The 27,160-nt window shown below is 49.7% G+C and overlaps 1 pseudogene; it reads right to left on the minus strand.

The window, feature by feature from the left end:
• Window positions 1–901: 901 nt before the first annotated feature.
• Window positions 902–27,160, minus strand: part of LOC130844536 (tubulin polyglutamylase TTLL13-like) — a 32,911-nt pseudogene continuing 6,652 nt past the window's right edge.

Genomic DNA, 27,160 nt, shown 5'->3' on the forward strand with positions numbered 1-27,160 from the left:
GTGAGGTTGAGGATATGGATGCTCCCTGGATGGAGGGGTGGACGCTCCTGTGAGCAGACAGGAAGGCTGGCCACGCCGAAGAGGGGAGACCAGGCACATGTGAGATGATCAGAGTCCTGCTTTATGTCAGTTATGTATGAGAAGAAAAATATAGAAAATACTAAACAGAAATAAGAAAGGAAAACAATGTAAAGTAAAGGGAACGCAGCCCAGTGACACCAGATCTCTGGGCAGGAAGCTGGGGTGCTCGACATCTTCCGCGCTTCGGGCAGAGGGCAAGACTTCTGGACTTCAGCCGCTCCGCAGCCCACCTTTCCAGGTTCTAATTGCAGAGAGGGCTTCCCTGAAACTCGGGGGCTGCAATGAGGTAGAGGACGCTCCTGCAAAAGGGCATAAACTTTAATACAAAGACGAGTTTAATTGCCAAGAGCCACCCCTCTGCCCCAAGGGCTGCCCAGACGGTCCTGTCTCTGCCACAGCGGCGGGAAGGCCGTCCCCTTGGCAGTTCTCTGATGGCAGCAGACCCCAGCAGTGAGAACTCGGCTCCTCTGCGAAGGGGACCCCGTGTCGCTGGCATGACCTCCAGCCCCAGGCCGCACGCAGTTTGCAGACTCATCATTAGTGGTAAATCCAGGCGGAGGTTTGAAGGACAGAGATGAGCACATGGCCGGCCGTGGCTCCTCTTCATCTTTTAGTCTTTACCCATCTGAAAATAATCGTAGGGCATTGAGGAATTCTTTGTGTCTTTGTGTTTTGCCTTATGTAAACAGGGTTCCTGGCTATGGCTCTTCAAACGGAAGCTTGGTGGCAGTCTGAGGTAGTGAAGATTGGAGACTTTGCTCCTTTGGAAAGCTGAGGGGGTTCTCCAGGAGAACTTGAGTGCTGGGCTTTCTTCCTGCGTTTACGTCTGGTGCCTGATTTTGAGAAATGCAGGGATGTGCTGCAGCAGGGGTGTAGAGGCAGGGCAGAGAGTGAGATGCCCGGCCTCGGCGGCTCTGTGTGTCGCAGAGAAAAACCTGGCCTCTGTTCACCGATGCCGAATAGGAATACAGCGACAGAGCTTTGGAGGCGTAGAAAGGAATAGCTTTATTACTTTGCCAGGCAAAGGGGGAACACAGTAGCCTAGCGCCTCAAGAACTCCCCCCCTCTCTGGTGAATAGGGAGAGGTCTTATAGTTGGGGCTCTATAAAGGGGTCAGGGGTACACAAAAAGGATGAAGGCAATAACAGTTCTGCATTCCTCTGATGGGCTGGTGGTGAGCTAAGTAGGAGTCAGCATCAACCTTCAGGTCCCACTGGTCAGGGGTCCATGCTTGCGGGCAGCATACCCTCATTAATCATTAACTTCTCACACCCGGAGGGAGTTTCGACTTCTGCAAAATAGCTCAAAGATGTTGTGTGTGTACTGTTGCTGGGGAAACAGGACCTGCCCCAAGGCTGCTCTTGACTGCTTCTCCCAGGTCTCCTGCATCCCCTTCCTTCACTAATTAACCGCTGCTTGAATCTGCCCACTGGAACTCAGGGAAGGTCATGGAGGCTGAATGAAGGCTGTTTTCCTATAATCAAAGAAATAGGGGACACAGAAAGGCTTTGTGCCCAGGAGCCCCACGGGGCCCTGCTCTGTATCATGTGTTCAGGGTCTAGCATGGAGGGCGAGGTGCATTCAGTCCACGAGCCACTTACCACTCTTTCCCGTTGCAGAAGAGAGCCCTGGCTTGGGGTTAAAGAGGGGGGCACTGATCCTGCCAGGGCTCGGTCTATGGCTTCTAGCCTTCTGCTGGCTTGGCCTTCTGCAGTGGAAACATGGGTCCCCCTGAGTTTGTATTCACAGAGGAGATTTGCTCACCTTTCCCAACGGTTGCCCAGTTACCAGCACAGAGGAATGGCATCCCGTGCTTCCCTCCAGCGTCTTTACCACACTGTATTGTAACTGGTGTGTTTACGTGTCCATATCCCTGTTACGTCTGTTGAATGCTGGGACTGTATTTCTGCCATGTCTATCACCAGGGTCTCGTGCATAGAAGGAGGTAAATAAATGAGTCCACTACCTCCCCCATTTCCCACGCAGTGGAAGTGCCATATAATATTTGGGGAGCATTCCAGCTGTAATATTTGCTAGCGGGACTTTACACACGTCGGAGCGGCCAAAGCTAGTTTTGCATTCTTACGGCTAGTGAGCCTGACGCTGGCGCTGGCAAAATAGCGCCTTCCAGGTGTCTTCGCTGACGATGAGCAGGGGCCGATGGCTGCTGGATCTCTTATCCAGGCGACATGCTTGGGCTGCAGATGGCACCAGGAATGACGTGGAATGGCAGCACTCATGCTTGGCAGTGGCCCTGAGATCCTGGAGATCGATTCATGGGGCCGAATTGGATGCAGCAAATGAGGACTCTGCTCTTTGGCGGCCCTTCTCGGGAGGACCAATGGCACCGGACTCAGAGATTGCAGTTCTTGAGTGCCCAGCCCATCCTGGTGAAATCTAGGCTAGGGGAGAAGAGCAGCCCCTTACCACATTTCTTGTGAGGCTGCATGGTGTGGTGGAAGAAAGAGATAAGGAAAATCGCTTCTAGGCTGTGGCCACTAGTTAACCAGTTACTCCTCTGGGATTCAACAAAAACAGAGGACCCAACAGGTTTGCTACTAGCTCAGGGAGTAGTGAATTCGGCAGCTGCTTTGTTGGCCCAAGACCGTTTCCTCATCTCCAGTGAGAGCCACGGCACTGGCAGAGCTAGGGAGAGGTTACATAGAAGCCACTGAGGGTGGTGGCCTTGTTAGTTGCCAGTCATGAGTTTGGGGTGATTGCAGGGCAGGAAGATAGAGAACAAGTCTCTTGTGAGACTGCACTTGGCTGGATATCATGAGTAGAAACAAAGGAGCCTCGGAACAGTTGCAAAAGGAACCAACGGACCCGTTCCCAAGGCCCAGCGTACACGGCTTTCCCAGGTTCCACTGCCAGACACCATCACGTTAGCCTCCTTGGCTGTGGCCACCACCACGTGCCGCTACAGCCCTTTTTCTGGGAGAGGCTGTGCAGGGACCCTCAGCTGATACTCATGCAGTGTTTTCTGGCCCCGGTGGCTGGGGTGCAGCATGCAGGTGAGCTGCTCTATGATACCCAGACTTCAGATGAGATTTTCCCTTTGTAGCAGGGCCTTCGTCCTCTCCAGCTCCTCCTCTTCCACAATTTCTTGCGGCTGCATAGTGTCCAGGTGTACTGGTAGCAGCAACAAGGTACATGAGCGATGAACGCAGGATCTCCAAGGATGAGTCCCCAGCCATCAACGAGGTTGGCTGCAAGACGCCTGCCCACTCTCCCTCCGTCCCTTCCCTGAGCATGGTGGAAGGTTCCCTTTGCTATCTGCTTTCTCATCTCCTGTTCCAAAGGGTCAGGTTCCATCTACTGAGGAGGAGCTCATCTCTCACACAAGAGAAGAAGAGGACAGCACAGACTCCCTTCTCTAGGAGTCCCAACCTGCTTTCCTGCAGAAAAGCAAGAGCTACAAAACCCCTGACACCTCTTTCTCCTGCTTCCGGTTCCTGTAAGCCATGTGGGTGGAAAGGCCGTGGAGCCGGGCCCTAGATTGGCTCTTCTCCCCTGCTGATACACCTTGGTTCTGGTCCTTCGTTTCCTTTCACCTCTTATTGCCTGAGGTCTCCTGCTGTTGCTGCTTAAGGCGGATCTCTTTCCTAGTTTCTGCCTGACAAGACACAGCAGCTTCAGATACCGGAGAGATTGTATTCAGGAGAAAGGGGGTGCGGGAAAATGGGGACGGGGGAAGAGTAGGAAATTGATCTGTTTGGGGACTGATGGGAGAGGAAGGCATGGGAAGATGGGGAAACCTACTAAACCAATCATTAGGAGTCTGATAGAGGGAATTCCCTCGTGGTCAGGGGTTAGGACTTGGCGCTTTCACTGCTGCGGGCCTGGCTTCAATCCCTGGTCGGGGAAGGTCCCACAAGCCGCATGCTGCAGCCAAAAAACAAACAAAACAGGTGGGAGGGAATCTCAGCTTTGTAATTCAACTATACTTCAGTAAAAATAAATTAAAAAAAGTTTTAAAGAAAGAGTCTGATAGAATTTATAAGTTCCTTCCTCTTTCCTGGAGTGTCTGGCTTCCTCTGCACCCTATTGAGGAGCAGGTCAGCTTCAGGCTTTGCCCCCACACAGGCGGACAGAGGAGGATGTAGGGCTAAGTACCTGGCACACTCTTTTCTGGCCTTGGAGGCAGCAGTCTCCCGGAAGAGGGACACATTGTGCTTGAAGAAGGGCGCGTACTTCTCCCTGTCAGGCCCAGGGTAGATGCGCTGGTGTCCCCCCAGGTGGGAGTCCTCATAGGGGTCCTGGACCAGCATTGCTGCATGGACGGACTCATTTGGTTCTCGCCTGTGGAAACCAAGCTCAGGGTGAGTCAAGGGAGGACTGAGAGAACGTTCAGTAGGGAGAGGAAGGCTGGCTGAGGCTTTGAGAGCCTCCTGCCAGCTTCATGGCCTTTCGGGCCGCGCCCACGTGGCCAGTCTCACCTGTGTGTAGCCATGAGAACAGGCTTGCCTTTCAGAAATATGGTTTTCATCTTAAGTGCAATGGCGTCCACTTGTAAACTAGCACTCCAAGTTATAGTCTTTTGGGTTTCTAATTACAGAGTAGTATTTAATTACTACTCTATACAGTAGTTAATTACAGAAAATTTACAAGAGCAAAAAGAAGATAAAAACCTCTAATCTTACTATGAAACTGGCATATTGGCTATGAGGATGAACTCTAGGGCAGGCCTTACTGAGTTTGAACCCTGGCTTTGCCACATTTTACCTTGTTCTTTATTCCTTCCTTTCCTTCCTTCTTTGTTTTAGATGAAAATGGGATTATACAGCATTTTTAAATGGCTGCCTAGTATCTTACTGGTTCTATGATTGTACTTTTGTTTATTAAGTCCCGTAGTTTTCAACCTTTTTTCTGCATTGAAAGACATGATTCCTAACGGTCATGTGCACTGTCCAGTCTCGTGGGAATACCTGGGGTATTTACAGTTACACTTCACCTTCATTCACACAGACACTTGAGTGCCAACTGTGTGCCGGGTCGTCAGGGTGTCATGGCAAAACTCACACACACACTGGCCTGCATATCACAATGTAAGTGGTGAAGTGATGCCATTACAGGAATAATCCTCACTGTACTCCAGTTCATTTTTTTTGATTGATTGATTGGCTGTGTTGGGTCTTCGTTGCTGCACATGGGCTTTCTCTAGTTGCAGCGAGCAGGAGCTACTCTTTGTTGCGGTGCGCGGGCTTCTCATTGCTGTGGCCTCCCTTGTTGCGGAGCACGGGCTCTAGGTGAGTGCGCTTCGGTAGTTGCAGCACATGGGCTCAGTAGTTGTGGCTCACGGGCTCTAGAGCGCAGGCTCAGTAGTTGTGGCACACGGGCTTAGTTGCTCGGCGGCATGTGGGATCTTCCTGGAGCAGGGATCAAACCCGTGTCCCCTGCATTGGCAGGCGGATTCTCAACCACTGCACCACCTAGGAAGCCCAATCTTATGCTAATTTTAAAAATCAATATAATTGTTGGGTTTGTGGCCAATTACCTATGACAAGTACTTTTGGGTTGCCTTGGTGGATTTCTCCCCTCTAGGGCTCTAATTGGATGGCCCTTAGGAAAATGACTCTAGAGAAAGAGAAAAAAATTATAGTCCTGTTCGGCAGATCCCCTCACCTGACTAATTAATAATACCTGCTCTGACCCTGGCCATAAATTCAAATTTTCTTTTAAGGTCACTCAGGCTCAATCAGAATGACAGCTCTAAGTCTCAAACAACAACTGTTACATACTCTCGTCTACTAAAGGGAAACTTCCCACAATTATGGGATGGATTTATGTGGTTAACACCAGGTTATAATCATTTAAGTTTAAAAATACTCCTATGTTGGGAACGATTAAGTCATACTAATCAGCCCAGTAACATCAGGAAATTAGGCTGGGTGCCTTATGAACAATGCCTACATGTTATTATTCTTAGAGACAGTGATTGGTGTGGAACTGACTGAGTCAGATGACCAGAGATTCACTGGGTTGCACCTAATGGACCTCATTGGATTTGTGGTACTAATGTATTGCCTTGGCTTCCACTGGGATGGGTAGGAAGATGTACCCTAGGATTCCCATGGACTCAGGGTCATATATGTAACAAATTAGAGATGACTGGCACGAGCTGATGGGTCAAGAGATGTATATTCTGCTGGTATGACCATTTAACAGCTATTTTGTGCCTTCTAGTCAGCCATTTTGAAGCTTTGACAAAATTCACTCAACAGGCCTTAAAATGATAGTAACCAGACTATTAGCCTATTGAATTCTGAGGTCTCTGATGAGAAAAGCGGTGCTATAAAACCACATGGCCCTCGACATCCTTACAGCATCTCAGGGAGACACTTGTGCCATAATTCAAACTGAATGCTGTGTTTTCACACCTGATAAATCCTCTAATGTAACACATTTAATGAAGCCTATGAAAAATTAGATTTCTGTCTTAAGTGACCACTCCCAAGTCTTGGTGAGCTCTTCCAAAAACTGATTTGGTGAGGGAAGCTCGTGGCTTAAGTATTTACTTGTAACTCTATTGACGTTACTAGCTATATTATTTGTATTTTGCCTGTTTTTCAAGATTATTGTTTCTTGTATTACTAAGTGTGTGACTGAACCGCCAACAAAAATAATGATGACTAGGTTACTTGAAGCAATTGATCAAATATATCGTTCTGTGTGTGACCAATGACTGTAATAGTGTAACTCTGGATATGGGAAGATGCAACAAGAGGGAATTTCTCCTGGACCATAACAGCTTAGGAATACAGGTGGTCCAGAGAACTTTGACTTTTATTACAGAGACCTAGCCCAGTACTGGCACATTGAGTGTGGCCTATTGGCAAAAGCTTCCTCAGACCTGGGAATGAGCCTTCCTAGCACCGTGGGATGAAATGCCTCCCAAAGCATGGTCGAATTTATGACCATGAGGGGGCCCCGTCAACTATAAATTCGAACTTGCCATCTTCCTGTGCAAGAATTAAATCACTTTGTGCTGCTGTAGCTGCTGACCTTCCACATCCCCTGAAGGGAATTCAGGCTGGAGATCGGGAATGAGGCACTCTGGGCTTTGGAAAATGGGTGGAACAGGTCTTCAGGTGGTTAGATGTCTTCAGGAGCTGATTTTATGAGCCCAACCCTTGCATCCCCTCATATCTAGAAAAGCACTAAATCCCTGCATGGTGATGTCTGCTCCTCGTGACGAGCAGAAAGCCCCTACCAAAAAAAAAAATGTATTTGATTACATACACTCCTCCTGATGTGGAAAAATTTGGAGTTCATAGCTTTATGCCTGCTCGCCTTTGTTTGAAAACCCTTTGCGTGTAACCCCTAGTAACGCCCGTGCTCTGTAATCACCTGTAACCTATGGAGATTGAGTAGCCAATCTATTAATCCAATCAATTAATGCCAACTGTAGCCAAGCAACTAATGCTAATTGTAGCTATGTGTTTTAACCTATATAAGGAGAGAATTCACCTAGAACGGGGCCCAGGATTTTGGAGCGTTGGCTCGTCTGGGTCCGCCGGCTCAGTAAACCTGAATTCTCCAACTCTCTGAGTGTGGTGCTTGCTTTCTCGTGGGATCGATTTGTGCAACACTCCTTTACCAAGAATACATATATGTTAATCTTCCTTCTTGCCTCTTTGGGACAGTTTCTCAGAACTATCTGAGATGCTGTCTCCCGGGCTGCGGTCCTCATTTTGTCCCCAATAAACTCAACTCGCAGCTGTCATGTGCAACTTTTTTTTAAGTCGACAACTCCAATATAAAATAAAAAATTAAAAAAAAAATAATGCAATTGGCTGTGGTAAGTTTCCAAGTTCAACGCACAGAAATGTATTAAACTAATATATATTAAATTAATATAAAATATTAAATTTATATTAAAATATTAAAATAACATGATATAGTGTAAATTAATAATATAACCAACAATGCATTTGAAGAGTAGACAATAAAACTATGGAAATTAGTAACTAAGTCACAACACAACAGAACAAGGTAAGAAATCCTCTGTTATTTTGAACATCGCTGCCTCAGGAAAGGTAGGTCTAATCAGAGGGTGCCTGTAGACTGAGGACTCCAGAGACTTCTGGATCATTTCAGGCATGTTAAGAAAACTCCTAGGGAAGTCTGGAGAACTGCTTTTTCAAACAATTTAATCGTTAAATTTACTTTTAAAGGAACCCTGGAGAAAGACGAAAAGCTCAAGGCACCACAACATTGCCCCTAGAAGGCATTAGTTTTGGACATCAGGGCCTGAGGTGAAGAGATCTTAGCTCTAATCCGCCTCCGCCTCCGCCTCCCCTGCCCCCAGGCCACTTACCACTTCATGGTAGGGGATAAACAATCTCCCTGCATATGTGCCTCAGCTTTGCTGGTCCTGGAACCAGGATGCAGCCAACACTTCAGAACAGCTTCAGCAGGGAGAACGTGCAACGGACATCCTGGACTTAAGAATATTTGTCAGTGCATCTTTACCACTACTCAACTTCGCCCAGTTGGTGTTCACTCCCTGCCCTCGGGGCCCAGTTGTAAGAGAGAAGATGCAAAGAGAAACCAAACAGTGTCCTTGGAGAAGATGGAAAAGCCAAGTCCTTGCACAAAGGTAGGTTTGCAGAAAGACTTGCTGGAAGTATAACTTGGAAGAGCTAGGTCGGACTCCACATTAGATCTGTTTCTTTGACTTTAACCTTTGCTTTTTGTTGCTTTTGTTATTATAATCATACGTGATTACCTGCCTCAGGGTACACTGCCCCTCTGCCTGAAGGTTAAACTAAAGAGCCTCTGTTGAGCTCACAGGCAGACAATCTGCCCTGCCCACCTGTGTGAATGGCAGAAATTAACACATCCCCTCACAGAGGCTGGTTGTTTCCAGAGATCTTCCGCAAGACTGATGGCCCTTTCACTTTACTTCCTCACAGCCTCTCCCTCTCTGAGTCTATAAAACAAACTGGCATCCAGACCCCAGTAATGTTTTTTTTTAGGAGACACTAGTCTGCCATCTTCTCGGTTTGCCGGCTTTGTGAATAAAGTATTCCTTGCTTCAACACCTCGTCTCTGATTGATTGGCCTGTCTTCCAGCAAGCAGAGCGAGCTTGGACTTGGTAACAAGACTATCTTTCCTACACTGAGGAGGATCAATTGGATCAATCATTGCTGGGGAGCCCCTTGGATATTAAGCCAGGGAGAAGGATCCCATGACAGAACTGGCCCTTGGGATTTTTGAAAAGGACCCTAAGGTCATCCTCTCCCTCCTGCTTTCAAAGGCTCAGGAACTGTACTTTCTGTACCTCTGACACCCCCTCCACTCAAAGGAGCACCTGGTACCCAAGGTGGGTTGTGGGGAGCAGGGAGAGGGGAAAAGGAGGGAGCCGGACAGGTTGAGTCTGGGGGTTGGAACTTGAGGACTGTCTGCTCCATCCCAGGCACCTACCTCTCTCATGGGGCGAGATACAAGGAGTTGCTAGGTGCAGATAAAAGCTCTCTGTAAAGGACAGGCTCCTTGCTTGTTATGATAACACCCCCTCCCCTTAGGATCGCAGGAAAACGTTTAGGATGTATCAATCAAACACTCGGGATTGCTTTGTTCATTGAGATTTTAACTTTTAGAATGTGTGACCATCAAGTACTGTGTATCATGGAGGCCAATTTGCCACTTTTCATATTTTCAAAACATTTTCCAGATCAATTGAAGACATAGCCAGTGAGATGGCTGTGACATTTTTTCTTCTTCTCCTTTGAGAAGACATCAAGTGTCTCAACTGAAATCTCAAGGCTGGCCAAGGAGGCACAGACCCCAGGCTGGTGTGGATGCCACCACGTACTTCAGTGCTGACAGCAAAGCAGGTGGGCCTCCACCAGAGAGGACGTGAAGAGAGTCTTCAAAGAAACAGAAAATCCATTGCAGCTTTACAGTCTTGATTTTATTTATTTATTTTTTATGTCCACTTCCCAGCCCCAGAGAGTATTAGACTGCTAGAGGGAAGGACACTGTGGAATCTCCATGCTGGCTGCTTTCCAACAACATATTCCTGGGCTCTGGACCTGGAAATAACCAAAAATAATTTAATGAGTGTATGGAAATTATTCATCAACCATTTACCAAGCCCACGCTGTTGTAAAGGGCACAGGGCTTAATGCTGGGTATAGATTAATGATACTGGAAGATTCCATTCTCAAGTACCGTCCCTAACATCTTTCCAGAATCATCTGTCCCAAAACATAAACCATCTCATTTCCTGGGCACACTGTCAGGACAGAAAAAGGAAGAACTAAATTTTCCTCCAAAAACACATTGCAAAATCCACACAAAGGAAATACACATTTTAAGAACTGAAGTAAAATAAGAGATAATAATAACAGCTAACATTTGAGTCTGTAGTACATGCCCTGCACTGCTGTATATGTTTCACATCTATTAGCTCATTCAATCTTCACACTAACCCTAGGAGTCAGATGGAGTAAAATGTTTATCCCCATTTGACAGTTGAGGAAATTGAGAGAGAGAAAAATTAAGGAGCTTGCCCAAAGCCACACTTAGAGGCAAAGTGGAAACCCAAACCCAGGCAGCAGGCCTCAGAGTCTGTGTTCTTAACCACTACCCTCCACTGCCTTTTTCTTTGTGCTGCTCTTCATTGAAAAACACCGGATCCAGTGGCTGTCACTTTACTTCCTAAATGAATCCATGGATTTCATGAGATTATGGGTGAGGCTGACGGCTACATTATCAACATTGACAAATCCTATTGAAACTCATCTAGAACTGTAGCCAGTTAGATACATCACAGAACTTTAAAATGATGATGGTTTCATCACCGCAGCTTTTCAAACACATTACCTGCTGACCATTATCAAACTCTTGTGCCAACTGAGTTCAAAACAAAAACCTAACGGGTGGTTTCAGGATAGAAATTCCAGAAAAGGATCCAATTTCTCCTAAGTTCCTGGTTTCCAGTAAAGCAGAAATAACTAGATGATGCCACGTCAGCCGCTGGGATTTCTCAGCCGGGCCCATGAACGTGGACTCCATCTATGTGGACATCCCTGGGGCTCTACTTGCTCCAGAACCTGCAGGACTTTCTCTGCTCAAGATCCAGTCTCCACTCTGGGCAATTATACACAGAGGCTGTCAGGCTCCCTCTGAGAAAAGCAAACTTGTCTAGACCAAGCACCCAGAAGCTGTGAGTTCCTTGCAATGGGCTGTAGCTCTCACCACCAGGAAGAGGATCGTAGAGGCTGCCCAGTGGCCTTGCACCCAGCCCACAGACCTTACATCTTGTTCCCCCTCCACGTCTGCTACTGGCAGGCGACCCCCAGTGGGGGTGTGGGAGTGGGTGAAGGGAGAAGTAGGGTGTCTCCCACCCAGAGAGAGTCCGAGTCCTGTGGGCTTGGTTCTCTTGTCGGCTAGGTTCTCTTATTCCAGTCTGTACATCTCACAAGCTGCCAGGAGCCCCAGGAGGAGAAAGGGCCATTGTGGGTCATTTTCTTTTCTATTTTCCAGCAGAATGCTGGGCTTCTAAAAGGAAGTCTTAATTCTGAGCCTTCCCAACCCAGGAACTCTTGGCAGGAGACTCCAGGGCCCGTCCAGGCACCAGGTAGCTACCCAGAAGACGCTGGAGCCCAAGTAGCTATGGGCAACATCGCGTCTCACCTCTGGGAGCCTGGGTCGCAGCCTTGGAGGCCCTGGCAGGAGGAAGCCTCCCCAGGGGTGGCGGCTGCTGGGCTTCTGAACTGACTCCTCCTTGGGACAGGCAGGTGCTCTGTCTTCTTGTCTGCGGCTGCCAGTGTAAACGAAGTTAGACCACTCTCCTCCCCGGGCTTTTAGCACCACCGTGGAGGCAGAGCACCTCCCTCACTACCCAGGGAGCATCCTTGGTCATCGCTCCCCATCCAGGGCTCATTTCCCCAAAAGAGGCGTCCCTGAGGCTGCCAAGCAGCCCCACCCCCACTCCCTTCTTCCTTGACATTGGGTGTCCTTGGAAGCACACTCCGCTCCATCCTCCCCCATCGCTGCAACCCACTGCCACAACCCCCAAACCAGCCGCCTCCCCGGCCGTTTTAGCACGTTCTCCCCAGTTTTGTCCACACACACGTTCCTGCACACGGCCTCACCAGATCTCACACTGCCTCTTGGGGGACACTGGCTGTGGGTCAGGCACATTCACTAAAGGCTTTCTCAATAGCAAGAGAGCTCACTTGTGACCCCAACTCCTCCAGGCCCCCGGCCACACGGCTTGGGCTCTCGCTGGGTGGGAGACACCCCGCTTCTCCTTTCACTGTCCCCTCCCACCCCACCGGGGGTCGCCCACCCGTTGCTGGGGATGGAGGGGAGCTCTGTCGTACTATACTGAGGCAACATGTCCAGGTGGGACACAGGCACGTGCTGGGGCCCCAGGTGCTCTGCAGACACACCAGCCCCCCATCCCGGAGGGACCAGGGCTGCCTTCCTCGGGCATCCCAGCCGTCTCCCCTCCACGGGCCTCCCCTCAGAGTTCTGAGAAATTCATTTTCCAAGCAAGGTCCTGGGCTCTTGTGTCCGGGGCCAGAGGTCAGGCTCTCATTGGTTTCAGGCTGCGGGTACAGTGGTGGGGGTGAAGGGCCAGCCGCTAGTGGAATGGAGAGACGTAGAAGGAGGGGCCCTTAGGAGGGAGGCCCTGGCCCTCCCCTGCCTCCGCCCCTAGATCATGGTTTGCTCTTTCCAAGGAAAAGTCTCATGCAGTACGTCCTGCTATGTCTTCTCCTCTGGCTCTGATCTTGATGGGGAGACACGCTGTTGTGGCAATTGGACCCCGTGCTGCCTTCAACTTGGCCTCTGACACCAGAACCACCAGGGTCTCCTCAGAGGACACCCGGTAGCTGAAACCCTCTTTTGCCAGGAGCCAGCAGCCCTGGTGCAACAGGATTTCCAGACTGAGAAGCCCGGGCAACATTCACTGCCATTTGTGAACCAGCCAACGGAGGCTCCTGCTCTAGCTCCCCTTTGTCAGCTTTCTAGGGGAGAAACTGCAGGATTCTGACTCCAGGGGCCCCCAGTCAGCAAGATCAGAGGCCTCAACAGCGCACCTGGCAGCTCACTTCTGAGCGCCTGTGCTTTCCCCAAAACAATACATTTCTTAAGGATCAAATCCGTTCTCTGGCCCAACATGGTGGCCACTCTCCATTCAGCCTGGACATGGGGGAGGTGTGCCCCCGACCCGGACACCCCTCACCCCATCTTCCCCCCACCCCCCGCCCCCCACCAAGTGGGGAGGGAAAGCCATGAGACACAGGTGTAGAAGGAAGACCTAGAGGAAGAGGAAGCCAATGGCCTCCTACTGAGTCTTGCTTAGGGTTCTTGGTGTAGGTGTCCAGCCACAAAGGGAATTTACCCTCTTGTGGAGAAAGGAGTTGAACTCACAGAAACTCTCTGAGCCCAAGTTTCCTCAAGTGTAGTATGAGGACAGCAGACTCCACCGTTCCCAGGCGCCCTTCTGTGGTAGACACAGTATTGCTTCCCCGACAAAGACGTCCATGACCTGTTCCCCAGAACCTGTCAATATGTTACGTCACATGGCAAGAGGGATTAAATTTGTGGATGGAATTTAGTCTGCTACTCAGGTAACCTAGAAATGGGGGCAAGGTGGGGGATATGATCCTGAAGGAGCCGGGTGAGCCCAGTGTAATCTCCAGGGCCCTTGTGATGGAAAGAGGGAGGTGGGAAGGTCAGAGTCAGAGAGAGATTTGAAGATGCTGGCTTTGAAAATGGAGGAAGGGGCCGTGAGCCAAAGGATACGGGCGGCCTCCAGAGTGGGAAAAGGCAAGAAAACAATGCTCTTCTAGAGCCTTCTGAAGGAACACAGCCTTCCCAGCACCTTGATTTTAGCCAAATGGGACCCATTTTGAACATTCTGACCTCCAGAACTGTAAGGTAATAAATTTGTGCTGCTTTAACCCACTCCACTTCTTGTAATTTGTTACAGTAGCAGTAGGAAGCTAATTCACTCTCCATACCTAGCATCCACACCACAGTTTCCCATCGCCTCCAGCCCAGGGCTCCGTCTCCTCTTTCTGTAAGTCACAGAGCCCCAGGTACCAGGACTGCTAAGACTCAGAATCCCAATCCTAGTGCAACCTCATATCAAAATATTTATGTGCACTGAAGGAAGACGGGAGTATAATGTCCTACACTTACAGGGGGTCTTGCTGTTTTGAAACCACTGTCATTGCAACAACAACAAAAAAGTAGCAGAGTGCTCTTTTGTGCCAAGTACTGAGCTGCTTCCTGCAGATGTAAAGTCAAATGGACATCATCCTTTCCCTCAAGTAATTCACTGTCTGGTTGGAAGCAACTACCTCAAACCCTTGCTGTTTCCGAAATTAGTCTAGAGCTGAACTAACCCAGTCTCCTTCAGTGGAAACAGCAAATGACAAGAAGAACGGTATTCATTGACCACCTCTGCTCTGGACTCAGCCTTGGGAGCCTACCTGGGCAGGTGTTTTTGTTGTTTATTTCTTTAATGAACAATTCTGAGTCACAGCCAGGACACTGAACCACTGAAAGACCTTTTCATGTGTTACTTTGAGTCAAATGTTCTTTGTACTTCTCTTTTGTCAGAGGTGGACGGAAAATAGGCAGCAGTAGAGAAAAACCACTGCTGAGGAGCAGAATTGTGAACAATGCATCCTTTTCCTCCCGTCTCCTCTACTTTTCCTGTTTCTCAAAACATTTCAACCTTGCGTATATTCTTTATGTAGATGGATAGGACCGACTCTAACTTACATCGTTCCTTTTTGTGTGGTTGGTTTTTGGTTTGTTTGAACCTGAGCAGAATTGCTGTTCGGACCTGCAAACAAGGACGTGGCACAGGAGACTTGCCCATAAAGGAAACTTGACTAAATTCCTCCTCTGGTGTTGAATGCTGACTTCTGAAATACCCAAACTGGCAATTTATCAGGAGGAAAACTGGCAAACCTTTGGGATAGAATGTCTAAGAAACGGTAATTTTTTTAGTGGAGTCAAGGGTTGCCTGTTTTTACAATAAGATACATACCTTCTGAACCCAGCCAGGTGAGACCATGCAGGTAGAGCTATGAGTCACCTTCGCAAGGATCAGAGCTAGCATGACAAGCTGTCCATCAACAGTTCAAGAGGCAGGGATTCTTCCTTGGCTGTTTCTTTAGCTTGAGTTTCTAAACCTACCCCCATGAAGGAGCATTGCCAAACCTATTCCAGCAAGAAGGGATCCAGGTGGCTTCAAAGATTTTGATGTTGGAAGCTTGTCCTGGTCTATCTGAAACACAGAACGCCACATTCAGTGGGCTCAGCCCAGAGCCCACACCTTAAGCATCTGCCCAGACGTCTCATCCCAATTCTTTATCCCTCTATTCTTCTCTCCTGGGCCAACTACTTCTTCATCCCAAGGGCGATGTCTATGGGGCTTTGATGCAACTGAGGAATAATCAGAGAGGACAAGAGTGCAAGAGGCAAAGGTTTAGAGGAAACCTGCTTCCAGATGAACCAAGTCCCTCATAGATGCAAAGCTTTGGGAGAGAGTTTAAAGAGCCAGTTGCCAGTCACTGCCACTTAGGAGGGGTTAGCAGAAGACACTCATAACAATCATTGGAATTAAAACATTCTTGTCACTTCCAACTTTTCAGAGCACCTATTTAAAAGCTGAGAGTGGAAGGTGTCTATCCCATTCATTGCATTGTACGTCTCCTCTTTTACCTCCCTCCCAGTCCCCATACCTGCCAACATCTCTCACCAGTTGTCCACCAGGGAGAGTGGGGACAGGGAATCCCCAGCCCATCCCCCCACCGAGGGTCATTACAACTTTCCCCCAGAGCCCAGTGGCCCTCAGCATCCAGCCTTGTGCATTCCCTTCTCCTGCAGCAGGTCTGTCGTTTCATGCTTCCTTTGAAAGACTACCACCCTTGACTCTCGAGGCAGCAACCATTCCCACCTTCCCCCTCATTTCATCTCAGCATGGGACTCTTTGCGTGCTCTAGACATCATAGGGCTGTAGGTATGGGGTGATTCAGTTACTGCATTGAAACATGACAGCTTGGGTCACTTTGGGTCTAAACCAACCCCTTTGAACGCTCGCACCAACCGCGCGATCCACCATCATTTCCCGTGATGCCACATGATCCCCCAAGCCTCATCCTTCGGTAAGAACTCGATTCCAGCTGGGGATAGCATCACTGCAGACTGAGAAGAGGTGAAGAGTGGGGAGTCGACCTTGGCTGGCTGCAAGTGTCCCGAGAGAGGAGAGGTATGATGTGACATGGGTGTTTGAGAAGGAGAGCATCTAGGCAAGGGACAGAGGACTGGGCAGGAGACAAGAGCACGTCCAGCATGTTCAACGACAACCTTTCCAGTGTGATTGGAGGGTGTGAGCAGGAGAACTGGAGAAATGGAATCTGAAAAATATTTCTGGGACTTGACTGTGGTGAGTTTTCTAAAGCTGAGCTAAAGAGATAGGACTTTATCCTGTTCACAGTGGGAAATCAGCAAAGGGTTTTAGAGCGAGGGTAAGGTGCCCCTGCTAAGCATGGTTTGAGAAAAATGGCTTGGACAAGGGATACAGGATGGATTGGTGGATGGAAGTGTCTGAAGGCAGAGAGACTGCAGTGGGTTGAATGGAGTCCCCCCAAAACTCATGTCCCCCCAGAACCACAAGATGTGACCTTATTTGGAAATAGCAAATGTAATTAGTTAAGGTGAGGTCATAGTAGATTAGGGTGGGCCCTGCATCCAATGACCAGTGTCCTTATATGAAGCTAGACAAAGACACATACAGAGAGGAGCACACCATGTGAAGACAGAGGTGGAGACTGGGGAGATGCGTCTACACACCAGGGAGCACCAAGGATTGTCAGCCATCAGAGGAAGCCAGGAGAGACGCAGGGAGCTCACTCTCCCTCAGAGCCTCCGGCAGGAGCCAATCCTGCGCACACTTTCATTTCTGACTTCTGACCCTCCAGAACTGTGAGACAATACACTTCCGTTGTTTGAAGTCTCGGTTTGTGGCGATTTGTTACAGCAGCCCTAAGGAACCCATGCAGACACCAATAAAGAATCTAGCTGGATGCAGCTCTGGAAATGACACCGCAGACAAGAACAAGGCCTTGGAGAAGAAACAAACAAAAACAACCACTTGCAAAGAACAATCAGTGAGAATTAATGACCAGGGAACTAGCAAACCGTAGCAGCAAGATCTGACTCCATGTTCACTGGGGGTGGGGGTGGGGGGGGGGCGGTTGGCGGGCTGTACAGGTGGGAACTCCCAGTGTGCTCTCAGGGCTGTGCAGGTGGGAACTCCCAGTGTGCTCTCAGGCCAGCGCACTGGGGTGTGAATTTCAGGGTAGTTTATAGTCCTTGAAGATGCTCCTGGGGGTCAGAGGTTACATTTGGCCTCGCAAACTGGGAGTCATATTGAAAGCAAATGCACGGTGACCTCTAGCAACCCTAACCCAAGGGCAAGTAAATACTACATACTGTAAACCAAATTACCTTGTTTCCCTTTTCTTGTTTTGGGGGCTTTTTTGTTTTGTTTTTTTTTTTCGGGGGAGGTGGGAATTGTTTTTCAGGGAAAAAAAATCTCTAGTAAACAGTCTATGGAATAGTGTCTAGAGCGTGCAAAAAAATGCAACGAGGAGCAGCTGCCCTGTGGGAGTTGCATGGTGGAAGCAGGAAATTTTGATGGGGTTGATGCAAAGGGGATCTTGCCTCTCCCTACATCCAGGTTTACCTCCACTTCCAACTTTGCAAGACCTAGCATTTATGAAATGGGGGAGCAGCTTTCTTGGCGTTCCTCTGCCTCCCCTCTCAGCTGGGCAGGTGTAAGCCCTCTCAAGCGTCCCTTCCCCAGTAGAAGCTCTTACCCCCGAGGCTTTGTGCTTGAGGAAAAGTCTAGGAAGAGGTGGGTTTCGCTCAGCTCACCTTAAGAGTGTTCCCCACCCCCTCCGCCCTGCTCCAGGAACCCTTCCCAGCACATCTGGAAGCTGTCATTGAAGAAGCCACAGGATTGCTTCCCTTTTTTTATTTTTTTTTGATTGATTGATTGATTGGCTGCACTGGGTCTTCAACGATGCACATGGGCTTAAAGGAGACAAAGCAGACAGATAGCCAGCGTGTGCACCAATTGCCCCAGGACCTTGCCTTGGGGTGCCTGTGCTTCTCCAGGCCTGAGGCCCTCCCTTCTGCCTAGGAGATTCTGAAAGTGTGACAGGCTCTGTCCCTGGGGGCGGCATTCGATGACAATGCAGCCATCCCCCTGGCCCCACCACAGCTTGCTCTCCTCTGCTCCTCTGCCCAGGTGGGCTGCCTCTCAGCACTTAGTCCCCCACTGTTCCCCCAAGGTGTCATTTGTCTCTCCTACAGTGCAACCCGCAGTGAGGATCTGAGGCACCCACGAGCATCTCTCCCTGAACTAAGTTGGCACAGTTGGAGGACGTGGGGCAGAGGGCCAGGCCCGATAGGAAGGCTGGCATGCTTTGCCGTGGGAGTGTCCGTTGACACCAGTTTCTTTCCTTGGAGGTAAAATCTGGTTTTGAAAGCCTTTCTTTTGTTTCTTTAATTGGTTCTCACTTCTAACCCAGAAATTCCACTTCTAGAAACTTTTTCTAAGAAAAGTAAGTATGTGTTCAAAGATTTCTCTGGAAAGATTTCCATCAGAACCTTATGTGCAATAGCAAAATAAAATTAAATAGCACCTAACTCTCCAAGACAGGAAGCTATGTCAATGAATTTGGGAACATGCCCTCAGAGGAATATTATCTCACGACCAAATTGCATGTTGTAAGGTAATATCATTTGCCGCCAGAAAGGAGAACTGAATGGCTGGGAGGTAGGCAATAAAAGGCAACTTTCCATTGAATGCTCTTTTATACCTGTTGCATTTTGAACCATTCCGATCACCGATATTAGGTAGGTAGATAAAATTTTAAAGAACATTTTAAAGAATAGGAGCTCAGACAGAGACAGATATTCAAGAAGGGTTCAGTGAAAAAGATATGCTGCAAAATAAGAATATTCTGTGTGATACCATTTCTGCTAAAAAACAGAACGTCTGGAAGGAAAATGGGTCCAAAGTAACAGTAGATATTTCTAATGGATGGAATGACAGGTGATTTTTATTTTTCTCTGACTCATGTTTATTTCCTAGCTTCTGCAAGGAACATGCAATCGTATTTTGGGGAGTGGGAGTGGGCAGGATCAAGAAAGCAATACAAGTTATTTTTCATTTTTGAAAAAATGTTCCAACGATGAGTCCTGCACTTTCTCTCCTTCCTGTTTTGGTCAGACTTTTAGAAAGAACAGAGAGACACGCTGTCTCTACTTCCTCACCCCCCACCCTACCCAGCTCTACCGGAAATACAGCCTCCTCCATCCCTCCATCCCTCCCTCTATCCAAGCCCCACATCTTCCTGGAAAGCGTCTGGCCCCGCCCCCGTTACCAAACCCACTGGATGTTTTCTACCCCTCTCTTACTGGCCTCTGTGCTGTATTTGTATTCAATGGATTTAACAAACATTAATTTAGTGGCTACTGTGTGTCAGGCTCTGGTAAGGGGATAGCAACCCTAAAAGCTCAGCTCATTGCCCTCAAGGAATCCCTCCCCAGGCTGGTGGGAGAGGAGGAGGAGTGGGCACACGGGGGAAGCCCACTCACCATGCTCTCTGGATTCTCCACCAAGCTCTTCTACAGCTCCCCTGGCTCCCTCTGCCTGTCCCTTACACATCTGTCCCCGGGGACCTCTGCTTGCCCACCACTCCCCCTCACCCTCCCTGGGCTGCATCTCTTGTTGGCTCTTATTACAGAAGCTGATGTCCAACAGCCCCACCCAGAATGACAGACCCCTCCCTTCTGTTTCCCCCCAGGCCACAAGAGACCTTGTCATCCTCACCCCCACCTCCCAACTCGCTTCCTTTCTCACTCGCTGCATCTACCTGGGACCACCCCTAGGCAAGCCAGCTCCCATCCTCTCCACTCAAGCCCTTGTCCCCGGCCCCCCTCATCTGGGGCTTCATCTCCTACCAGGTCCACTGCAGTGGCTTCTTGGCCCCACTTAGTCTGTTCTTTGCAGACTGGAGCCCCAGTTCCATCCAAAAGGCCCCGTCTGACCCCTCGCAGCTCTGCTGCTCACCGGTTTCTACGGGATAACAGCTCTCCCCGGCTGCTCCCTCTCTGCACCCACCTCCCACTAGTTTCCTGGATACTAATCCCACCCTTGATCTGTCACACCTCGGTGCCTTTTCCCAAGCCAGGGTGTCCTTCCCCCCCTCCCCCCGGTCCCTGGGACCCTTGGATTCTCTCGCAAGTACCCCTGGCCTGGCTGAGTCCTGTCTTCATCAGGGTTCAGCTCAGGCTCCCTCTGCTCTGGAGACTACTCAGGAACTCAGCCCCTGCTGGGTGGCCCTCCTCTGTGACCCTATCCGTCACAATGGGAGCACAGCGCTCACCCCATTAAGTGGATGTGACTCACACACTTGTGCTTTCCTCCCAAGTCGGCTGCCGGCCCCCTGGGACAGCCACTGTGAATAATCACTGCATCTTCAGCTCTCGACACGACGCCTGGCCAGCCCAGGCACATCCTGAGGTGAACCAAGGGCTGCTACCATCACAGAAGGAAACCAGCAGAAAGTTGGCCCTGGCCGTAGAGCTTTTGCTTAGGTCCGAAAGCATCTCAGGCCCAAGGGGAAGCTGTGTGTAGAGGTGCCTTTGCCCAGTGATGGGCCCCCACCCTGAGCAGGGGCCCCGCATCCCAGGCCCCACCCGGGTGTGCCCCTTGCTGCCCATTCCAGCCCAGCAAGGAGACCCTCCCCGCCGCGGGTCAGGCCAGGCCAGCCTGAGGGCTCCCCTCCCCCACCCAGGCGCACAGCGTTGCTCTGAAGGCCTGGATCCACCAGGAGGACAGGGCCCTGATCCCTCCAGCAGGAGACCCCCCCAAACGGGCCCAAACCTCCACGGGGAGTGAAGGGGAGCAGAGCGCCAGGAGGGCTCATTCACAAAAGGCCTCAAACCATAGGCAGTGGACCTTGTCTCCAAGTGAAGGTCTACCCAGCCATTGTATTTGTACCACTCTTAAAAGGCATTTATTTAGTAAGCGTTTAAATAAAACAGACCATCTATATGTTTCTGTACTAATTTTTGGTATTTTTCTTTTTTCTTTTCAAATAGTCAAGGTACTCAAGAAATGGAAAAGACCAGGGCCTCTTGCCATCTCCAAAATGTCCTCTTGGGGCTGACACAGGGGAGTCTGGGGGTGTCAAGGCAGGGGTGGCCTGTTCTCCAGCCCCCTCCCAGTCCCCATCCCCAAACCCCTGCACACACTTGGTGACAACAGAGCACAGCAGCCTGGAGAGGCGGGGTCCTGGGAGGAGGATGGCGAGGAGTGGACACCGCCACCTTGGGGACAGCCGGTCTCCTCTCCCTGAAGCTGTGAGGAGGGGAGAGGATGACCACATCCTGCACACACATCTTCATGCAGCCCCCACCCCCATCTCTGCGGGCTGCGTGCCCTCCTCACCCACCTAGAAAGATGCAAGAGCCGTGGCAAAACACAGGCACAGCCCGGGGGCAGGAGACGAGCCCAAGCCCCCCAGCCACTAAGCTCCCTGGGCCCGCCAAAGCTCCCACATCAAGTGTTTCCTCAGCGGAGGCAGGGAGAGCCCCTGGGGAACAACCAGGCAGTGACCAGGGTCTCCCATGCAGCCGCGATCGCCCGGACCCCATGCTGGGAATGAAGTGATTGCGTGGATTCCCCACGCGCCCGGCACATTTCCATTGTGCTAGCTGCTGGGTCCTTCACAAAGGTCTGCACCTTGTGCCTGCAGCCTGAGAATCTCCCCACTGCAGAGCCAGGAACAGCAACCGCTCAGAATTTTAGGGAGCAAACATTTCGTTGGCAGTTGAAGGCGACTGCTGAGTGAAGCCAGGGGCCAGCAGGACCCACAGTCTGTAGAGGGGCACAGAGGTGGGCAGGACACTTCAGGGCCTGCAGGGAAAAGCTGATGGGAAGGGGATGGGGGTGTGGGGATCAGCTGAGATTGTGCTGGAAGAAGAAAGGGATGAGGGAGGGGGTTTAGGCATTGTTATCAGGTGGCCTAAAGGCAGACTCTGACAACTGTTGTGTGTCCCTGTGGGGAGGCTGCCCCAAGGACCCAAAGGGGCCTTGCCACAGTCATTGAGCTACCTATCTCTTTCTTAGCCCCAAAGGCAGGAGTCCTGGCTGCCCCTGGGGCTGAACTCCAAGTGGGGACTGTGAATCAAGATCAAGTTCAGGAGGGTTGGGGGGAGTGAATTAGGAGATTGGGATTGCCATATATACATTACTAATAAGAAAAAAAAACCAAATTGCACACTCGAAATATATGCAGTTTATTGTATGTTAATTGTATCTCAATAAAAGTTCTTTAAAAGAAAAAAAAGATCCAGTTCACACCAGGGATACAACAACTTCACAGAAAGAAATCAGCCATGGCAAGTGCAAAGGAGCTGGCCAGTGCCAAGGCGGAGCAGGGGAAATGGAGCAGAGACGTCTGGGAGTGGCACCTTGCCAAGCACCCATCACGTTACCTACATGCTGTCTCCACACCAAACCCATAATGGGTTGCCAGACTTTCTCGGTTCAAGGTGCCCTTACTGCCTCAGTGATGCTGTGCAGTGCCCCTGGGCTACAAGAAATACCTGGTACTTCCATTAACAGGCAGTTAGTTCCAAACAACTTCATCACGTCCAGCCTGGCAGATGTTGCTGTGGTCACTTTGAAAACTTTTAAATATTCAGCGGTGCTCTTGGGAGTTTGCTGCAGGGCCCTGGGTCACCTCACTATGAAATTGGGAATCACAGAGGTAAACCATTGGTTAGAAGTCCTGGTTGAGTCCTTCCGTGCTTACTACCTCTTATTAGAGGGAGAAATGGCAGGCACGCTGGTCTCAAATTGTTATAAAATATGTTTGTTGCTAAGGCAGTTTCTAGAGTCAGCTGTTTTATTTCCGCAGCCATCTAATACCAGTCTTCTCGGGAAAATTTGCCCGTAAGGAACAGTTTCGTGCACTGGAGTCTACACTGTTAAAGTCGAATCATCTGGAAGGATGCTCCCAAGGATTTCAACGTTTCCCCACTAACACGCATGGGAAGAAGTTTACCCTGCAAAACATACCCCATGGAAAAGCAATGATAGCAGTGAGAGTCTGTGGCGGACGGTCGCACACTTGACCGCGTCCTACCTTTCCTGGTTTCCACAGTGACTAACAAGCACACATGTTGAACTCTCTGGTGGCATGGTTCTAACTAAATTAAGCATGTAGTATAGATTTAAAGCAGTGGGCTAGATACTGGATCATTTCTTTTCCTTAGTGAAATGTGCCATCTCTCCATGTGAGGGTCCCACCACCCTGTCTCAGGGATGCTCCACACAGCGCATCCTCCCAGCTGAGTGCTGTCACCACTAGAGACCAGGCAGGAGGACCGTGTGCGCGCACATGCACCCTTACATTCTTTCTCCTCCCTCTCAGCGTTCTGGACGCTATTCTCTAATTCTCTGTTGTTTGTGAAGCATTCCCACCATGAATGATGGAAGGCTTGCACTCTTCTGTTTCTCTACTGCAGCTTGCAGCTAGCCGAAACGGTGGCTTTGCGTGAGGAATCGGGCGGGGCCTGCCCCCTCCTGAGACTCTGTGCCTTCTCTAATGGTCGCTGAAGGGGGGCCCTTTGAAACTGATCTGCCAGGAAAAAGGCCCCCATCCCTGGCACCTCCAACTCTTCCAGCGGATCTTGGATTTCTTGCTTTTAGCAAAGCAGGCTGAAACCTTGAGAGCGCGTTTCCCTGCCCATCCCCTAAGCTCAAATAGCATGTCCCAGAAGCCCACTGACACTCCCTGACAAATTCCCGGTTTCCCATTCTGCCTCCCCATCCTGCAGTTCTTCCAAGTTCTCTTGGGCTCTTATAAATGAGACTGCACTTGGCTGGATGTCATTACTAGAAACAAGGCCTCTTCAGAACAGATGCAAAAGGAACCAATGGACCCTTTCCCAAGGCCCAGCATACACAGCTTTCCCGGGCTGCACTGCCAGACACCATCACGTTAGCCTCCTTGGTTGTGGCCATCACCACGTGCCGCTACAGCCCTTGTTCCCTTGTTCTGGGAGAGGCTGTGCAGGGACCCTCAGCTGATACTCATGCAGTGTATTCTGGCCCCGGTGGCTGGTGTGCAGCATGCGGGTGAGCTGCTCTACGATACCCAGACTTTGGAAGAGGTTTTCCCTTTGTCAGGGTCTTCGTCCTCTCCAGCTCCTCCTCTTCCACAATTTCTTGCGGCTGCATAGTGTCCAGGTGTACTGGTAGCAGCGACAAGGTACATGAGCGATGAACGCAGGATCTCCAAGGATGAGTCCCCAGCCATCAACGAGGATGGCTGCAAGACGCCTGCCCACTCTCCCTCCGTCCCTTCCCTGAGCGTGGTGGAAGGTTCCCTTTGCTATCCGCTTTCTCACCTCCTGTTCCAAAAGGTCAGGTTCCATCTACTGAGGAGGAGCTCATCTCTCACACAAGAGGAGGAGGAGACAGCACAGACTCCCTTCTCTAGGAGTCCCAACCTGCTTTCCTGCAGAAAAGCAAGAGCTACAAAACCCCTGACACCTCTTTCTCCTGCTTCCGGTTCCTGTAAGCCACGTGGGTGGAAAGGCCGCGGAGCTGGGCCCTGGATTGGCTCTTCTCCCCTGCTGATTCACCCTGGTTCTGGTCCTTGGTTTCCTTTCACCTCTTATAGCCTCAGGTCTCCTGCTGTTCCTGCTTTAGGTGGATCTCTTCTGCTTGCTGCCTGACAAGACACAGCGGCTTCAGATACCGGAGAAATTGTGTTCGGGAGAAAGGGGGTGCGGGAAAATGGGGATGGGAGAAGAGAAGGAAATTGATCTGTTTGGGGACTGATGGGAGAGGAAGGCATGGGAAGATGGGGAAACCTACTAAACGAATCATTAGGAGTCTGATAGAGGGAATTCCCTCGTGGTCAGGGGTTAGGACTTAGTGCTTTCACTGCCGCGGGCCTGGCTTCAATCCCTGGTCGGGGAAGGTCCCACAAGTGGCATGCTGCAGCCAAAAAATAAACAAAACAAACAAACAAACAAAAAACAGGTGGGAGGGAATCTCAGCTTTGTAATTCAACTATACTTCAGTAAAAATAAATTTAAAAAAGTTTTAAAGAAAGAGTCTGATAGAATTTATAAGTCCCTTCCTCTTTCCTGGAGTGTCTGGCTTCCTCTGCACCCTGTTGAGGAGCAGGTCAGCTTCAGGCTTTGCCCCCACACAGGCGGACAGAGGAGGATGTAGGGCTAAGTACTGGCACACTCCTTTCTGGCCTTGGAGGCAGCAGTCTCCCGAAAGAGGGACACATTGTGCTTGAAGAAGGGTGCGTACTTCTCCCTGTCAGGCCCAGGGTAAATGCGCTGGTGTCCCCCCAGGTGGGAGTCCTCATAGCGGTCCTGGACCAGCATTGCTGCATGGATGGACTCATTTTGTTCTCGCCTGTGGAAACCAAGCTCAGGGTGAGTCAAGGGAGGACTGAGAGAACGTTCAGTAGGGAGAGGAAGGCTGGCTGAGGCTTTGAGAGCCTCCTGCCAGCTTCATGGCCTTTCGGGCCCCGCCCACGTGGCCAGTCCCACTTGTGTGTAGCCATGAAAACAGGCTTGCCTTTCAGAAATATGGTTTTCATCTTAAGTGCAATGGCATCCACTTGTAAACTAGTACTCCAAGTTATAGTCTTTTGGGTATCTGATTACAGAGTAGTATTTAATTACTACTCTATACAGTAGTTGATTACAGAAAATTTACAAGAGTAAAAAAGAAGATAAAAACCTCTAATCTTACTATGAAACTGGCATATTGGCTATGAGGATGAACTCTAGGGCAGGACTTACTGAGTTTGAACCCTGGCTTTGCCACACATTACCTTGTTCTTTATTCCTTCCTTTCCTTCCTTCTTTATTTTAGAGGAAAATGGGACCATACAACATTTTTAAATGGCTGCCTAGTATCCTACTGGTTCTATGATTGTACTTTTGTTTATTAAGTCCCGTAGTTTTCAACCTATTTTCTGCATTGAAAGACATGATTCCTAACGGTCATGTGCACTGTCCAGTCTCGTGGGAATACCTGGGGTATTTACAGTTACACTTCACCTTCATTCACACAGACACTTGAGTGCCTACTGTGTGCCAGGTCCTCAGGATGTCATGGCAAAACTCACACACACACTGGCCTGCATATCACAATGTAAGTGGTGAAGAGTGATGCTATTATAGGAATAATCCTCACTCTTTTCACGTTCATTTTTTTAATTTAATTGATTGATTGGCTGGCTGGCCGTGTTGGGTCTTCGTTGCTGCACACGGGCTTTCTCTAATTGCAGCGAGCGGGGGCTACTCTTTGTTGCGGTGCGTGGGCTTCTCATTGCTGTGGAGCACGGGCTCTAGGCACGTGGGCTTCAGTAGTTGCAGCACATGGGCTCTATACTTGTGGCTCACAGGCTCAATAGTTGTGGCACACGGGCTTAGTTGCTCCGCGGCATGTGGTATCTTCCTGGGGCAGGGCTCGAACCTGTGTCCCCTGCATTGGCAGGCGGATTCTTAAGCACTGCGCTACCTAGGAAGCCCCTCAAGTTCATTTTTATTGTCATTAACAAATTATACTTTAGTATCAGCAACACATTACTATGTTTGTAACCCTTCTTACAATGGAAACAGTGGGTAAACGATAACGCCCTATTATTGGATGTCTAAACTGTTTTCTCTGTTTCTTGATTATAAACTTTCATGGAAATGGTTTCTAGAGGAGCTTCATTGGAAAGAAAAGAAAAAAAAACAGAACAAACCCCATAAAGTTCCTTATGTGCTAATATGAAATAGTTCTAAAATACACTGGTAAGCAGGGTACAGAGAGTGTGAAAGTTATGCTATTGTCTGGGTAAAGGGAGAAAACCAATTTATATAAATACACATATGTATGTGCATTAAAGTTTTGTGAACGTGTACACATGACCCAGGGAACACTGATCCGCTCCAGGGAGGAAAACTGAGTAGCTGGAGGAGGAGGGTAGG

The sequence above is a fragment of the Hippopotamus amphibius genome, chromosome 2, assembly GCF_030028045.1.
Source record: "Hippopotamus amphibius kiboko isolate mHipAmp2 chromosome 2, mHipAmp2.hap2, whole genome shotgun sequence".
Taxonomy (NCBI): domain Eukaryota; kingdom Metazoa; phylum Chordata; class Mammalia; order Artiodactyla; family Hippopotamidae; genus Hippopotamus; species Hippopotamus amphibius.